We start from the raw sequence: 18,203 nt of genomic DNA, 5'->3' as shown, positions 1-18,203 counted from the left end.
TTAGATCATGATTGAGGCCTTCAACATTCCAACTTACAAAATTCAATGTTTGGTGACTGAGATGCTGCTGATGAATCTTTTGGGGACATTTCATATTCTTAAGTAAATAAAAAAATGAGTAACAGTAATTTTAAATTATTACTGCCAGCTGTTATGACTAAGGAGCTTGGCATTTTGTTGGTACTTACAATAGTGGTAGTAAAAGAACAGATAAAGAGTAACTTTTTTTCATTCCCTTCTCACCCCCAGCACTCCTCTATTTTGCCTCCCCAAGTGAGGGCAGACCACAATTCACAGAGTCCCAATCCTCTGACATGCCAAGAGACAGGGCACACCCAAAGCGAAAACAGATCCTCCCCCTCCCCCCAACAGCAGTGTAGAAAGGATTAAATATAGATATATTTTGATATTACAATCCAGATATAATAAACCTTGGGTAACATGATAAACAATCTTAAAAAAATATTAATGTTTCATTGTTTAACTTATACCCCTTCTGTGGTGTAACAAAAAGCGACTGAAATTAATTTCTTATTAACTTAAAGTAGTTTAATACACTTATATGTAAAAGATTATTCACATGTAAATAACATGCATGTGTATGAGAAAATATTATATAAAACCCAATATAACCCTTATTCACATAACTGTCAATAACAAACGTCCATCACTATTTCCTAATGTGAAATCTTTAAACGTGATCAGTCCACTTTGCAGAATTTTTTGTCGTCTAATTCCTTTATTCTCTGCATTCCCAATTTCTTGGTAAGGAACAGAAACTGCTGCTTCACTAATCACCATAAATGAGCTCCGAGCGAGCATGTTGAGATTCTTTTCTCTACTTCTGCAGCCAAGAAATCAAGAAAACATTACATTAATCAAAGTCCTCTCAATTTAAATTACTAAATGATGGAATGCATTTTACATAAAAATGATTTAAAACTTCTGTTCTTTTCCTCCTTCTGCTTCATTTCTTATGTATGTTGGGTTATAAGCTACTATAAACTACAATATATTTGCTACAACTTCTAAATACAGTAGATAGATGGTGTCACATTGTAATACATCAAAGTAACTAATAAACAAGCAAAGAAATAATTACACCTAAAAGTTGTGAAGTTGTACAATTTTCCAACGTTTTTGATTTCCTACAAATCCCGAAAGTCTTTTCGTTAGCCCTGGTTCTTCAGGCTCATCATACTGTATACATGAACTCCATCTCTAGTCTTGTACATTCCTCAATGAGAACATTTTGTGCTGTAAGTCACATTTAATCAAAACTTAGAGAAAACGGTGATTATGAAGCATCTCAATTTCCAGATGTAACTCCAAATTACTCTTTGTAAATTAAGCAATTTAAGAATAACTTGAACTGGAAGATTAGCTCCATAATGGCCATTTTTTCCCTAACTGCCCAACCTATTGAATAGTGAATATCTTGCACACGTTCCCAATCATTAGAAATGAGTCATTCACAGTACAGTTTAGTAAATTAAAACAAGCCTCTCCAGAGTTTCAGGCCTCCAGTGTTTGTGAAGATTGCTTTAGTTCAGCAAAGAAAAATTAGACTTTTGCAGCAGTTAATACAACTAATTCTTAAAGACAAAAAAGTAGTACATTTTAAGGTGTCTGATAAAGCGCTGAATGCAAGTCCTAGGTGTTTTATACCCTGGAATATTGGCTTTCACATCCTTTTTACAAGCTACAGTGGCATTCAATGTAAAAATAAAAGGTTATGATCTCATTTCTCCATGTCCTGATTGCGTTGTTTTTTTTTATACATTGCAACTTCAGTATTTTTGTTTTTATTTAAGAAATTCTCAATTTTGGATATAAGTGATTTAAACTAAAAAGTAAGGAAATGCGTAAAGACTGAAGTGCTTGACTTTGATTTTTGGGTATTGTGCTGGATTAAATAAAAGATTAAATTGATTAGCATGAATCATATTTTTATCTGCTTTGAGACTATTCTTTTGGAAATCCCTTTAATACTCATGCTTTTTCTATCACTGGAATAATTGCTAAATCCATAAGGGAAAAAATCCTTGACAATGCGCAATTTTAAATGCACATATATTTAATATATGCATATATATATTATTTATTTTTATATAAATATTTATATTTAATATATATAGCTGACCAGCACCCCAAACCTTAGTCACAACTTCACAGACGAAAATCTCAATATAAATAAAAGGTTTATTAGCATTAATACCTTTCATAAAGGCTTCAAAAATGGCATAAACAAAACATAATTATTCTTCTCTCTTTTGGTCTTTGTCTTCTCCTCCACACCCATCTCAAACTCCCATGAAAAAGGTCAAGCGTCTCCTAATCTTGGACCTGGAAATACTACTGGTGCCAGGGCAGAGCTAGATGAAAGAACTTCTGTGTCAATCAGAAGTCCCATAAAGTGGGGAGCATAACTCCCTGCAGCACCCTCTAGCAGCACCCACGTACCACAGCAGGGCTGCCCTACTGCACTACAGTTCCCATCATTCCCTACATGTATCTGAATGGGTACTGAAGCCCAGGGGTGCTACCATCTAGTGGGTCAGGGGAGCATGCAACTGTGAAACACAGCCTCTCTCAATCTCTCTGCTATATTGGCCTCCCAGCCAGTTAAAGGAATGGGACCAATCCTGGGCCGGAACACAAGACCATGCATGCTGTCATTTACAATATACTTATATTTAATGCAAAGTTGGCTGACTGACTCACTTACTCCCATCATCAACAAAAACACTATTTTCTTTTCAGCTAAAAACCTTGGCAGGATTTGGCAAGATGGTACAACTACATGCTAAGAAAGGACATTTTAATGTATCAATATGTGGGAGTAAACACTCCCCCAACAATAAATAAAACTAAATACATGAAAATCTCAAAAATTTATTGATATTTAGTGAGGTTATAAAAAAGACAAAAGTTTTATTTCTCAATATTTGTCACTAATAAAGTTTTAGCTTAAGAACCAAGTACTTTTTTTGCTTCAGCTGTGTTCTCTTGGAAAAATGGGATGTGCAATTAATGCAAATAAATGTCATAGGCAAAGAAGTGCCACTGACCAAGCTGTGGCTACAATCTCACAGGAAAATGGGACTGGCTGTGAGTGATAAAGAGCAAAGGAAAAAGAGATGAGGTGGCATGAGATATGAAGTAAATTATAAAAAAACAAAATTCAAAGAAGGTTGGTTAGCAAGTGGCCTCTTTGGGTATACTCAGTACTTTCTATTCTGTTGAATTCTTCTTACTCCTCAGCGCTGGGCAAGAGACATTTAGACACACGAGGAGGAATAAAGACTGGAAGTATTTGCATGAATACAAATGAGGTTTTCGCAGTGGGCAAAGGGGACCCATGTATCATTGACGGTAGTCAAAAAGTGGAGAGTAGGCAAGCAAGGTGCCCTGAAATGACAGAGTCTGAGAAGCAGGCTTTACAGGAACATCCTCAAAAGAAGGAGCACTGAGCCAGAGAGGTTAAGACACATGAGGATACTGAGGAAAGGCGTAGGAGGAATGATGAATATACAAGTAGGACAAGAAATATCAAATATTTTAAACGAATTCTATTACCTGTTTTTGAAAGGTAAAGTGCCTAGTATGTTTATAAATTACAATCAAAAACAGAGCTTCATTTACTGCATGGGAAATACAAAATGTAATTTTTTCCTATAGAGTGTTGGTAAATTTATGTGAGCAAATTATAACCATCTTCAAACTAAGTTAACCCAATCTAAGGTTCCAAGGTTCAGGGCCCTATCTGTAACAGGACTGGGACCAAACCAGTACAAACCAACCCAGAATGGAAAACCTGTAAATTGTAGGGTTAATTTCTTGCACACACCCATTCCTATACATAGAAAGCTAGTTTGGAGTGTCTGATTACCTAAAATGAGCATATTTAAGATGTGGGACAGAAAAACTAAATAGTTAGAGAAACACTCATGCACAAAGGGATATAATGTGTCTCCTGAAGCTTTCAGGCAGTAGTTCTAACTACTGTGTCAGTGTACTGCTCTGGCAGTTAGTTTATTTACCATTAGTAAAAAACAAGGTCATTGAGATGGACACTGTTTGATCAAGGCAATGGGGCACTTCAAGCATTTTAACAGGCAAGAAACAGGGAGAACAGTAATGCCAGAGTGTATAAATCACTCCTTGTCAATGCTATACATGCCTTTACCTCTGAACATTTACCTGAAAATGAAAGCATTTTTAGGGAGTTGTAGGTTTGCATCTGAATTAGAGGTGAGGAGTGCTGTAATGAGTACACTAAAGACATTCAGGAGAAATGAATTACAGGTGTATTTTGATAGGTAATAGAGATTAGGAAAGTGATGTGACAATGGCACTAGAGGGTCCTTATGTTTTGAACAACATTGACTGATTAGGGGCAACCAATGTATAATCGTATTTCTGTTCTTCTTCTGGTTGTTTGTCTTTGTGATGCAGTTTCTTCATAAAATCTTGTTGAATAGCACAAAATGACAACATTCTTGAAAATGCCATTATGCATTTTATTAATATAATACAGTCTAACTGTTATTAAATAATTAAGTACATTTTGACATACAGTGAACCCTCGTTTATCATGGTTAATCCGTTCCAGACTCTACCGCGATAAATGAATTTTCGCGAAGTAGGATTCTTTATTTATAAATCGAATATTTTCACAGAGTATAGAAAACCTGTTTACAACCTTCTAAATACATTTTTTAACATATCTAGACATGAAATAACACCCTTTAGTCACCATTACACTCGTAGTACCCAATATATTAGACAAAATAAGAGAAAATAAGACATATTAAACGTTACAAATATCATATTACTAGCAAAATACCCGCGCTTCGCAGCGGAGAAGTAGTGTGTTAAAGAGGTTATGAAAAAAAAAAGGAAACATTTTAAAAATAACATAACATGATTGTCAATGTAATTGTGTTGTCATTGTTATGAGTGTTGCTGTGTTTTATATATATAATATACACACACACACACACACACACACACATAAACATATATATACATATACATATATATACATATCTACATATACACATATCTACATATATATACATATACACATCCACATATATATACATATATATATATATACACATATCAACATATATATACACACATACATAAACACACACATATACATACACACACACACACATATATATACAGTGGTGTGAAAAACTATTTGCCCCCTTCCTGATTTCTTATTCTTTTGCATGTTTGTCACACAAAATGTTTCTGATCATCAAACACATTTAACCATTAGTCAAATATAACACAAGTAAACACAAAATGCAGTTTGTAAATGGTGGTTTTTATTATTTAGGGAGAAAAAAAAATCCAAACCTACATGGCCCTGTGTGAAAAAGTAATTGCCCCCTGAACCTAATAACTGGTTGGGCCACCCTTAGCAGCAATAACTGCAATCAAGCGTTTGCGATAACTTGCAATGAGTCTTTTACAGCGCTCTGGAGGAATTTTGGCCCACTCATCTTTGCAAAATTGTTGTAATTCAGCTATATTTGAGGGTTTTCTAGCATGAACCGCCTTTTTAAGGTCATGCCATAGCATCTCAATTGGATTCAGGTCAGGACTTTGACTAGGCCACTCCAAAGTCTTCAGTTTGTTTTTCTTCAGCCATTCAGAGGTGGATTTGCTGGTGTGTTTTGGGTCATTGTCTTGTTGCAGCACCCAAGATCGCTTCAGCTTGAGTTGACGAACAGATGGCCGGACATTCTCCGTCAGGATTTTTTGGTAGACAGTAGAATTCATGGTTCCATCTATCACAGCAAGCCTTCCAGGTCCTGAAGCAGCAAAACAACCCCAGACCATCACACTACCACCACCATATTTTACTGTTGGTATGATGTTCTTTTTCTGAAATGCTGTGTTCCTTTTACGCCAGATGTAACGGGACATTTGCCTTCCAAAAAGTTCAACTTTTGACTCATCAGTCCACAAGGTATTTTCCCAGAAGTTTTGGCAATCATTGAGATGTTTCTTAGCAAAATTGAGACGAGCCCTAATGTTATTTTTGCTTAACAGTGGTTTGCGTCTTGGAAATCTGCCATGCAGGCCGTTTTTGCCCAGTCTCTTTCTTATGGTGGAGTCGTGAACACTGACCTTAATTGAGGCAAGTGAGGCCTGCAGTTCTTTAGATGTTGTCCTGGGGTCTTTTGTGACCTCTCGGATGAGTCGTCTCTGCGCTCTTGGGGTAATTTTGGTCGGCCGGCCACTCCTGGGAAGGTTCACCACTGTTCCATGTTTTTGCCATTTGTGGATAATGGCTCTCACTGTGGTTCGCTGGAGTCCCAAAGCTTTAGAAATGGCTTTATAACCTTTACCAGACTGATAGATCTCAATTACTTCTGTTCTCATTTGTTCCTGAATTTCTTTGGATCTTGGCATGATGTCTAGCTTTTGAGGTGCTTTTGGTCTACTTCTCTGTGTCAGGCAGCTCCTATTTGAGTGATTTCTTGATTGAAACAGGTGTGGCAGTAATCAGGCCTGGGGGTGGCTACGGAAATTGAACTCAGGTGTGATACACCACAGTTAGGTTATTTTTTAACAAGGGGGCAATTACTTTTTCACACAGGGCCATGTAGGTTTGGATTTTTTTTCTCCCTAAATAATAAACACCATCATTTAAAAACTGCATTTTGTGTTTACTTGTGTTATATTTGACTAATGGTTAAATGTGTTTGATGATCAGAAACATTTTGTGTGACAAACATGCAAAAGAATAAGAAATCAGGAAGGGGGCAAATAGTTTTTCACACCACTGTATATATATACATATATATATACATATATATATATATATATATATATATATATATATATATATATATATATATATATATATATATATATATATATACACACACACAGACACATATATATATATATATAAATATTTACATATCTACATATATACACATCTACATATATATACACATATATATACCTATCTACATATATATATATATATATATATATATCTAGACATACATATATAGATAGATTGACACATATATATATACATATCTACATATATATATATATATATATGTAATTGTGTTGTCATTGTTATGAGTGTTGCTGTCATATATATATATATATATATATATATATATATATATATATATATATATATATATATATATATATATATATATATATATATATATATAGCAAAATACCCACGCTTCGCAGCGGAGAAGTAGTGTGTTAAAGAGGTTATGTAACTATATATATACATAAACATATATACATATATATACATATCTACATATACACATATCTACATATACATATATATACATATACACATCCACATATACATATATATATATATACATATACAAATTAACATATCTACATATATATATATAGAGAGAGATAAATATAGACATACATATATACATACATACATTCACATACATATATATATATATATATATATATATATATATATATATATATATATATATATATATACTGTATATATACATATCTACTTATTGGCTCCTGTATTTAGGATATAGCGGGTTGGATAATGGATGGATGGACATCTGTATGCATAGCCCTATTTGCCCGTTTTCGTTTTTTTTCTTTCTTCAGTAATATTTCAGTAAACCCGGAGCTTGTCATTTGAAATCCTGGTACTGACACCACTGTGTGACCCTGAGGAAGTCACTTCACCTGCCTGTGCTGCAAAAAACAAAAGTAATGTAACAAATTGTACCTCAGATGTTGCAAGTTGCTGGAATAAAGGCATAAGTAAAATAGATAAATATGTATTATACACATAGGAACTATTCATTTATTTTCAGTTAAGTCATCTGCAGCAAACTTTTATAAATGAGGGTTTCTCCTTTTTAGATAGTGCAAACTGTTTCTTCTTCATTGACGTTTTCTCTTGGAGAGCTTTTTTCATTTCATTGAAAATTAAAGCAGCAGCTGCCAAAATATGTAGCTTTCTTATTAATTTTTCAACATTGTGTAAAATAAATTTATAAAGTAACATAAAAAGTTTAAATACTGGTTATCCTTTTACACTAAAATATTACTAAAGAGATACAAAAAAAGTAAAATGGATATGTTCTTTTTCTTTAAGGAGATTAAATATTACTGAAGAAAGAAAAAATAAATAAAACAGCCAAATGGGGCTATGCATACGAACTTAAAAGGTTTAAATAAAACAGAAATATATATTTTATTTTTACTTGCTTAACTTGTGGAGGGTGTATCCTGTAGCAAAGCCCTAACTTTTTTCGTGAAAGCCCGTTTCAGTCAATAAGTTTTAAAAAAAGGTGTAAAGATATTGACAATAAGCTAAGCAAACCCAGGAAGACATGGAATCGTTTAAATCAAGTATCATTACATCTTCCTTTCTTAAAGAGAAGTAAGGCAGTACTTATAAGCTTACATATTTATATATAGACATACATATATATATATATATATATCTATATCCGAAGCCGTGCAAGCACACTCTTGAGAATGCAACGTATAGTTGTACAGAAGAAAAGCAATCTTGCCTCAAATGAATGGCAACCTTTTGTAGGTCTATGAACTTAATTTAAACTTTAGGTTTACACAGTGCTTTCTTTCCGAAGTACCTGCACTCATGAATATGTCTGTATGTGTCAGTCGGTCAAATCCACGCGCTTCGCACCGGCGAAGTACCGCTTTTAAATTTTTATTAAGAAGAAAAGAAAGCCTTTTTAAATTGAGGGAAAATATACTAATAACAGTTTGTTAAGGATTTGTTTTTTTGTGAAGCTGCCTTCACTCGAGTGATCACTTCGACCTGACTTGGTGGCCAACTATAAGCGTTACCTGGTAGGTAACCACCCATACAATCAGATTGTGATTCAGACTACGAATGCCGTGAATGTAATTACCCCGATCTACATGTTGTCAAATAAACGAACCACACGCCGTGACGCGGAATGTAATTACCCCGATCTACATGTTGTCAAATAAACGAACCACATGCCGTGGCGCAATTTTAGGGGCTTTGCCTGTAGCGCTGACGTCCGAGGTTCGATTCCCGTAAGGGAGTGAAGTGAGTGGCTGGTTACCTACCAGGTAACGCTTATGGTTGGCCAGCAAGTGAGGTAACATCAGCCACGGTGCCTTCAGTTGTGAGAAGCAGATCATAGAATGGTTGAAAATAGTTTACTGTCAAATAATGCAAAGAGTACGTGACACGTCTTTCCCCCTTATTCTTGGCTCATCAGGCGTACACAGTCACTGCACTTGCTTACGGTAATCGAACCTCGGACGTCAGCGCTAGAGGGGCTTAGCAGCGGTGAAGTATTGCTTTTAAATTTTAATTAAGAAGAAAAGAAAATCTGAGAGGTTCGATTCCCGTAAGGGAGTGAAGTGAGTGGCTGGTTACCTACCAGGTAACGCTTATGGTTGGCCATCAAGTGACGTAATATCAGCCACGGTGCCTTCAGTTGTGAGAAGCAGATCATAGAATGATTGAAAATAGTTTTGCATTTACCTTTTTAGTAAAAGGCGAGCTTTTAAGCCTGAGAAATCACCCCGTAAATGCACACGTTTAATTGCACATGTGTTAATATGTATGCTTACACAGTATTAAAAGACACTCAAAAATTAACGTCATTTACCTTCGTTCCCACGTTTGACTCGTGCTGTAAATCTCTTCCTTGTTTTTAGTTCACGTGATTACGTAGGAGGCGTGATGACGCAATACGTGACTCCGCCTCCTCCATTAGAGTATATGGACAAAAAACATGTTCCAGTTATGACCATTACACGTAGAATTTCGAAATGAAACCTGCCTAACTTTTGTAAGTAAGCTGTAAGGAATGAGCCTGCCAAATTTCAGCCTTCCACCTACACGGGAAGTTAGAGAATTAGTGATGAGTCAGTCAGTCAGTCAGTCAGTCAGTCAGTCAGTCAGTGAGTCAGTGAGGGCTTTGCCTTTTATTAATATGTATAGATTATTATTGTACTGTACATTTAATTACACACACACACAGTTCTTACACACAACCACTAACCTATGAAGGCACGACCTCAGTAGGAGAGTCTTCAGGTGGTGCAGTATCTTCAGCAGGTGCGTCGTTGTCTTCTTCCGCTGAAGGAGTACTAGGAGTAGGCAGTGGGTGTCTGGGTGCTCGGCTGAAGAACATCTTGATAGGCAGTTGCTGGCGCTGTCTTTTCATATGCGTGAGGAGGCTTTTGTAGGGTATTGCCATCTTTGATCATATCCAAGAGTTTCACCTTCTCCTGGATGGTAAGCATCTTCCTCCGGCGCTTAGTTTCATTGTCAGAAGGCTTAGAAAAAGCAGCATGTTTAGGAGCCATTGTGGGGCTTAGATAAAAGTTCTCAGAAAGCGCATGCATAGTGACGTAAGCGTGTATGAAAAAAAATCGCGATAGAGTGAAGCCGCGAAAGTCGAAGCGTGATATAGCGAGGGATCACTGTACAACAAATATACTTTTTCCAATCATGGGATTTTGCATCACTGGACATGTCTACCAATAATTTGTTACCACACACATATCTTTAAATATAAATATACACTTCAACATCTATGGAGTACTCAATAAGCCAAGGCAGATCATTAGATCACTAAAAATCTACCAAAAAAGCAAAGCAAGGCAGTTCACTTTTATTTATTCATTCATCATTCCAATTTGTTTAAAGGTAGGGCTGCAGAGTGCCAGTGGCTATCCTTTATACATTCCAAAACCAAACCAATGCAGCAGTCTATATTAAGGCATATTCAGAAAACACAATTGCATAATGTGAATGTGCAATGTACAGAACAATGGAGCCACGGGGTGGTGATATTATGCTTTACTATGCAACTCCCATTTTTATTCAAACTAAGGTAAAACAAACATGACCTTTCAATTAGGAGTGAAGTGCTCAATGCAGTTATATTCCTGTAACCAATATAGTTTCTTCATCCTTTGGATCACCATTTCTGCTAGTAATGCAGCTTCCTAAATGGGTCTTCCAGTTCCTCTATAAAATACCCTATAGTACTCTATGAAATAACTTCACAGGAAATTTACTGCTTCTCTTTGTTTCCAAACAGTAATTCTTTGTGTGTTGCTAGTATGACCTAATTAAACAATATCTTACTTGTGTCTTTGCATAGTCTTTGCATAATGTTCATTATTTGCAGAATATGTACTTCCATTGGACCCTACTGGTTAAATGTTCTTGCTTTCATTTGAGATTTGATAAAGATGCAGCCAATACAAATTGTGACTGTGAATATGTACAGTATATAGTTATAAACTGGTCAATAGTCACACAGACTAGCTGTGTCTTTTTACCTTTTGCTCCAGAAACCATTTTTAATGAGTGAATAGGTTTTCTGTTTGGCATTAAATCAAGTGGTGCATGAAGTCATTAATGGATACAGTGTTAGATTTATTGCTGAAATAATCGGTTGATTAATCAATGTGTTTCCAGGGAAACAGCATGTTAAAGGGATAAACTTGTCCTTGCAGTGTTCAACATTTTTTTATTTAAGAGTGACTTGAGTGGTAGTAATATTGACAATACTAAATTTTATCATTGGCTTTAAAGACACCGCACATAAAATAGAGAAACCTTCCTCAAGTAAAATTATGTTTTTTCTTTTTTATGAAAATATATTTACTGTTGTCCAGAAGGCTCAGGCATAAGGTTGGATATGCAAACATTTGTATTTAAGCTAAGATTTTCTGTTTGCCATTTGAGGCCAAATATTCCAGTGTATTTCAGAACAGTTTTGATGTTAAGTATATTACAAATGTATTCATTGGTGGAGTAGTTTAGTGGTTAGTCCTTCTGCCTTTTAGGAATAAAAGACTAGGTTTGAATCCTGGGAAATGCATCTTCTGTGTGATATTTGCATGTTCTCCCAATATTCTGTATTTGTGTGTTTTAATACAGTAATTAGTTTTTTGTCTAAACTGCAAAAGAATTTACAGATATTTAAAACATTAAAAAATGCTGCCAAGATAGGCACAAGCCAACATCACCCTTGAACTGGATTAAACAGATATGGAAATTCATGGATAAAATTAATATGACTAAATTTATAATAAAGGAAGTTTTAATCAAAACTACAATTTCAAACATGCTGTAACACAAGTTATTTATGCTTGTATAAGTACATTCATTCTTTACGATTATTATAAAATGAGGTTAACAATTGGAACAACTAACAAATTAAACTATAACAAAATCTCCCATAGAAGTGGCTATTGACAGTATTCTTGAAAGGAAGACATAAAGAATTATTAAATACTTTTTGCTATTCCAAAACTTTGTGTAATTGTAAAATAATAAGAACACTGGCTTGAGACAGTATGTATTTCTTCTCTACGGCATCGTACTGTAAGCTTTTTTAACAAAAGACTAAGAAAGCTACTTTGTTCATCAGTTAATGAAAAATCTAATGCCATTTAACCTTCTTTAATTGAGTGTTACCAACATTCTGCAATTAAAACAAATTAGCTGACATTGTCAGAGTTCTTTTACTTAAAACAATCTAAAACTCCTTTTCTTTGAGTTAGGGTTTTTGAAGCCCCAGGCAAAACATTTTTTCTATCAAGGTTTAAAAACTGCAGGTATTACAAAACTGAGAACTATTAACCCTGGTTAATATAAGAAGATAATTTATTTTATACCGGAGTAGAGAATAATTGACCTTAAATTTAAGAAGTGCTGGAGAGGTACATCTGAAGGTCATTACCAGTAGATGCTACCTAGAGATAATGTAAAGCTACTGCAAAGTTAAACTGTGATTCAGAAAGAAGTAAACACTCTCTAAAAAAACAATACAAGAATCCAAAATTATACATGCATATATATATATACATATACATACAAGGGCTGTTAGATCCATAAAGAAATATTGGAATATCAACCCAGTCAATCCAATTTAATCAAACTAAATAAAAATGAACAAAAAAATGACCGCTATGGGCGCATATGCAACAGAACAGTTCAAAATGAAAAGAGAAGCCAACAGGTTTGCATTTCCACTGTTTTTGGTCACCAGGTAAAAGCTTCATCCTGTGGTGTGCTCTGTTCAGAATAGAACACCTCCTTCCGGTGAGTTTATAGGTGTGGGAATCAATTGCCCTCACCGAAATCTTTTCAGTAATGCGGAGGGTACAGAAGAAGAGATTAGCACCAGCAGCCCCTCTTGACCTGGGATGGTAGTACACACCTCAGATTACCATGGAGAGCAATCCACAGATGTGCATGTGTTCGAATATATATATTCGTTATATTATTTCACTTGTGTCCGTCTGTACTCTATATAAACAACGGTTGCCACAACTACTATATCCCTCCACAACAATAGTGAGGAATCCGTGTTCCTCGCAGAGTTTTGGTTTTAGGATTATATTCAAGTCTTCAATGTGACCAATTATCGACTTTCGTATTTGACTGTTTATTCTATGCATACTTTGTTACTGACCAAAACTGCACTATGACACTACCATTTTACACCTCATCTTTCCTTCAGCTTCAAGGTAAGCTTCCCACCTTTTTTACTCAGCGAAAATGCATTATGATGCTACCATTTTTCAGCTCCTTTTTCCTTCACTTCAATGTAAGTCTCCCAATAAAATGAAGAGGCACATACAGTCTTGCTATGACCAATAGAAACAGTCTCGCCAGCCTACATACTCACACCAATGCACAGAAGCAGAAATATCTACATCACGCCAGACAAACCAGCACATTGGTCTGCCTCTGACAGGATGACGTATGTCTCTCTCTCTCTCTCTCTCTCTCTCTCTCTCTGTCCTGGAAGTTTTCCTTGGAATTGCCATTTGCACTTTTTAAGTACATTTTACCAATGGGACACCTATTGCCAATATACATTCCCATTTTTTTAATATGGAGTTACAGCAAGTCAGACCCTATCAATGCAGAACTGATATGAAGACAATATATGAACCACAAACCACCTTTGGACAAAGTGCCAGTTCATCATAGTGCATATTTATTTATTTTCACACACAGTTGTACATACCTGCATAATCTTGAGATGCCAATCAACCAAAAACGCTGATAGTTTTATGTGGAAGAAAGACAAAAGTAAATGTAAAAAACTCACACAAAAAGCTAAGACAAAGTGAAAACACCAAACGGAGATACACATTATGGCTGGTTACTGAGTATAAATTGTCTGTCTGTGAAGCAGATTTGAGAATTATGCCTTGTAATGGACTAGAGTTGTTAGCACAGTCCAGTGTTTTTTTTTTTTTGTCATGCACCAAATGCAGATAATAGTCTTCCTCCTCTCTTTTGAAAGTGAAAGGCTGGATAGATAACTAGATGAAGACTTTGTTAAATATGCCTTATTTTAACACTTGCAGAACAATACTAATCGACATGCAAATAATAATTCAAGATATAGTGTTAAATTATCAGATATTTGCTACTGATTGTGTCCTAAATATGCAAAACTGTATTTGCATCAATTTGCCTCACTTGCTTGCCAATATTTTGGAAAGAATTTGTTTCCTACTTTCTATACTCAAAGAAGTGATCTGGAGGGCTTTGTTCATAACGTTTTTTGTTTGAATGTGCTGTATTATCCCATGGGTATTTTAATGGTTGCTATTAGGAAGATTCAGAAGAAAATAAATCTACATATAAGAAGATAAATACCGTTGCACTAGTAATAATTGATATTTTTATTCGCTCAATTTTCGATTGGGCAATTAAGTCTGGGCTAGAAACTGAAAGTTTACCTGGTGTGCTTTTATAGACTTTACGTGTACACAGTTTGGCTAATATCAATAAATCTGGTATTTACTAAACCTATTTCTGCAGTCAAAGAATTATATTATAATCCCTATTTAATACTCAGATCTTCAACTTCACATGCTATCCTAAATGGCTTGGAGAGAATATTAAAGCAATACAAGGGCTGATTAAACATCCCTAGGGAGTAACAGGCATGTTAGAGGCAGTGTTTCATAGACGTGCATAATGAAAACTGATGTTCTAAAAGATTCACCAATCATGTTCATTGTGCCACTAGATCCCGGGTCCTTTAGCCTAAAGAAGGACAACCCCGTTCCTCCATTATTTCTAATGGTCTAAAAAAAGAAATTTTTCTTCTTGGCCACAACAATATAACATTGATGACTTGCAGCAGAGGATCACTTAGCTCATGCTTTGATAAAGAAAAATATCTTTTGTGGGTCACTGTGATTAGTAAATGCATTTAATTAATTTAACAAGCCTTTTAAAGCAAGTGTAAGGTGCTGCTGATAACTAAGTGGTTTCTGTACATAGCATTTATTAATTTGGGTCAATTAAACACCAACATCAATGAAAATTAATCAATTACATTTTTGAGTTTTATTCCAAGTAAAATCATCACAAGGTGGTTCTCAAAGAACATATACATATACATAAGCACTTTTAAACATCTTTACACCTGTCCACAAAAGGTAAAAAAAAAATTTTGAAAAATGAATTGCCATGTAAATTGCAGCTCTAAATCAGTTCTGGTATTTCAGTCAAAAATGATAGCCAAGCAAAAGTACAATTTCATTTTACATTATAAGCCAAGAATGTTGTAGTACTTCTGTAATATTTGCCTGAACCAACTAGTTTTGTCCATTGAACCATCTAGGTTTGGGATTTAAATCAATGAATTTTATCTTTCTTGGCTTTCGTTAAAGAAATAATTTTGATTATTTGGTTCCTAAACTAAGTCAAGCCACCCCTAAAATGTTGCATCATCTGGTCCGAGTTCCTCCTAACATAAAGCTAATGGTGAGAAGTGGAGCTTGATCTTGGATCTTGATTATCACTAACAGTAGTCATAATACTTCATTTTGTATAATAGTAGACTTATTAATCAAAACAAGTGCTAAGCTATGGCAGACAACTGACACTTACAGTATGTGACTAAATGTCACATGATCCTTCAAGGCCAGGGATTTTCAACCTTACTTTGACGTGCCACCTCCAGGAATTTAAATATTTTGATGAACCACCATTTTTTCAGTCTTAAATTGTAAAGTGCTGAACTCTTACTGGTCACAACTAAAGGTGATTTTTTTTAATTCCCACCCATCCTATTAATATTGCACTTGGGGATTTTAATAAGTGATTACAAATAGTTTTTACTGTAGTTGTGTATGTCTTTTAGTTTTTCTTAAGTAAGTCAGGCACTTTTTATTTTTATTTTATGTAAGAACAATGGCATGTTTTGATAAGATATAAAAATTACAGAGCCTAAAATTTCCATTTTTTCTTAAAAGTATTAATTCAGTCTGCAAGATAAACAAGGTAACTGAAAGCAGCATAATAAATTATCTGCATCTTGTCAGTTTTGTGTATAAGTGGGAACTACTTTTAATAAGGTATTCATGGATTGTAAGTCAGTTATGGTGTAGCAGCACTACATGATTTTTGTCATTTGTATTGGTCTGTTCAGTTTGTTGTCATTTTACAGAATTGTTACTTGTGTAGAAGAAAGCACCCCTTGAAATAGGAAAGATGTGATTGACAGATGTGGACCAATTGAGGTGGGACTTCCTGTTTCGGGTCAGAAAGATTTCCAGGGTACTTCTATATATAGAGGTCTTTAGGCATTGGTTGCCCCTCCATCTCTCTTCTTTTCATTTCACAATTTCTGCCATCTTGATTTCACATGCTAAGACAGTTTTCAGTGACTGCTATCAAGGCCGAGAATCATACAGATTCCACATCACCACAGTTGAATGTTGTCTATGTTTTCAACCTGGAAAAGAATTTACATCCACTGGGACTCAGATTGGTGAGAATGTTTTGGTTTGGTTTATCTGTCTTTACTTCGAGGTAGGTCCTTCATTACTGACAATCATTTTACATCCATTTTGCTTCAAGGATTTAGGCTGGCTTCATTGTTTTCTAACACCTTCCCAGTCAGTGTTTGAATATGGACTTTGTGTGGCATTTTTTGTATGTATTGCGTGTAGTGTTTATTTGGGGGTATGTTTTTGTACTGACTTTCTATTGTGTTTATTAGCTGGAGGAAAAATGGAGCTCAATTCTTTTTTGTTATATAAATATTTTTTCTTCTTCTTAATGCACTGTATATTTTTTATATTTACATATATTCACTTTTCTTTACAATATATTCACCCTTTGTCTTTATGTTTTGAGACCTACTGTGTTTTCACTGTTTATTGAATGTGGTACACGGCGGGGGTTCATGCCCGGCCGGGATGCCCAGGAGGAGCGGAGGAGGGCTTGTGCCTCCTCCAGGACACGAGGGGGCATCCTCCCTGGTTGCTTTGGGGACCATGGGTACAGAGCTTGGAAGCTCAACCCTGTAGGGGCCCGTGGTCACCGCCAGGGGGTGCCCCGATGCCTTGGGAGCCCTGGACCTCAGTACTTCCGCCACACCCGGAAGTGCTAGGGGGAAGAGTATTGGGGACACCCGGAGGACTTCCAGATACGCCGACAGAGCTTCCGTCACACAGGGGTGTGGCTACAGAAACCCTCAGGATGCACCTGGAGTCCTTCCGGGGTGAATAAAAAGGGGCCACGTCAGGGCAACGCCTCTGCCCCCTGTTTTTTTTTTTTTATAGGACCGGGTCCTAGGCTGGGACGTGTCGGCTTGCCGCCGAGGAAAACCTGCCCTCGCGGGACGGGCTGCTGGCCCCTGGGGGTCTCAGCTTGCAGGGGGGTATTGTGGCAGGTGGCCGGGTGTGGTCATCAGCCGCCTGCCTATTTAAGGGGCCACCTCCCTTCAATCAAGGCTGGAGTCGGGTGAGGAGGTGGACGAGGTCGGAGAGGAGGTGGCAAGGAGAGGCATGAGAGAGAGAGAGAGAAAGAGAAGAAGAAAGAGAGGTGGCTTACTGAAGCCTGGACTTTGGGGAGACTGTGGGGGTTTGTGTTTGGTGGCAGTGCACTTATTGACTTGTACTATAATAGTGTAATTAAACATGTGGTGATGGCTGGAAATGTGTCTGCCTGTCTGTGTCCAGCCCGCCCAACTCACATGAAGAATAAGGTTGGGATACTTGTGAATGGAGTATGTGGTTGATTTGGCCTAGTCCAAACTTTTTTTTAGGCCTTGGGCCTGCGAGTGTTTTCTAAGCCAGTCATTGAAAGGGTGCCTAGAAGTTGACAAGTTTTCTTGGTAAATGAAAGCGATAATTCA

General features: G+C 36.1%; 1 protein-coding gene across 1 annotated transcript in view; it reads left to right on the top strand.

Annotated features, from left to right (window-relative positions):
• cdh13 (cadherin 13, H-cadherin (heart)) overlaps nt 1-18,203 on the top strand; it is a 1,360,987-nt gene that overhangs the window by 410,799 nt on the left and 931,985 nt on the right. The gene's annotated exons all lie outside the window — the stretch shown is intronic.

Source organism: Erpetoichthys calabaricus, chromosome 9 (genome assembly GCF_900747795.2).
Source record: "Erpetoichthys calabaricus chromosome 9, fErpCal1.3, whole genome shotgun sequence".
Taxonomy (NCBI): domain Eukaryota; kingdom Metazoa; phylum Chordata; class Cladistia; order Polypteriformes; family Polypteridae; genus Erpetoichthys; species Erpetoichthys calabaricus.
The sequence above is the reverse complement of the archived record's forward strand: the minus strand, read 5'-3'. Positions and strand labels throughout refer to the sequence as shown.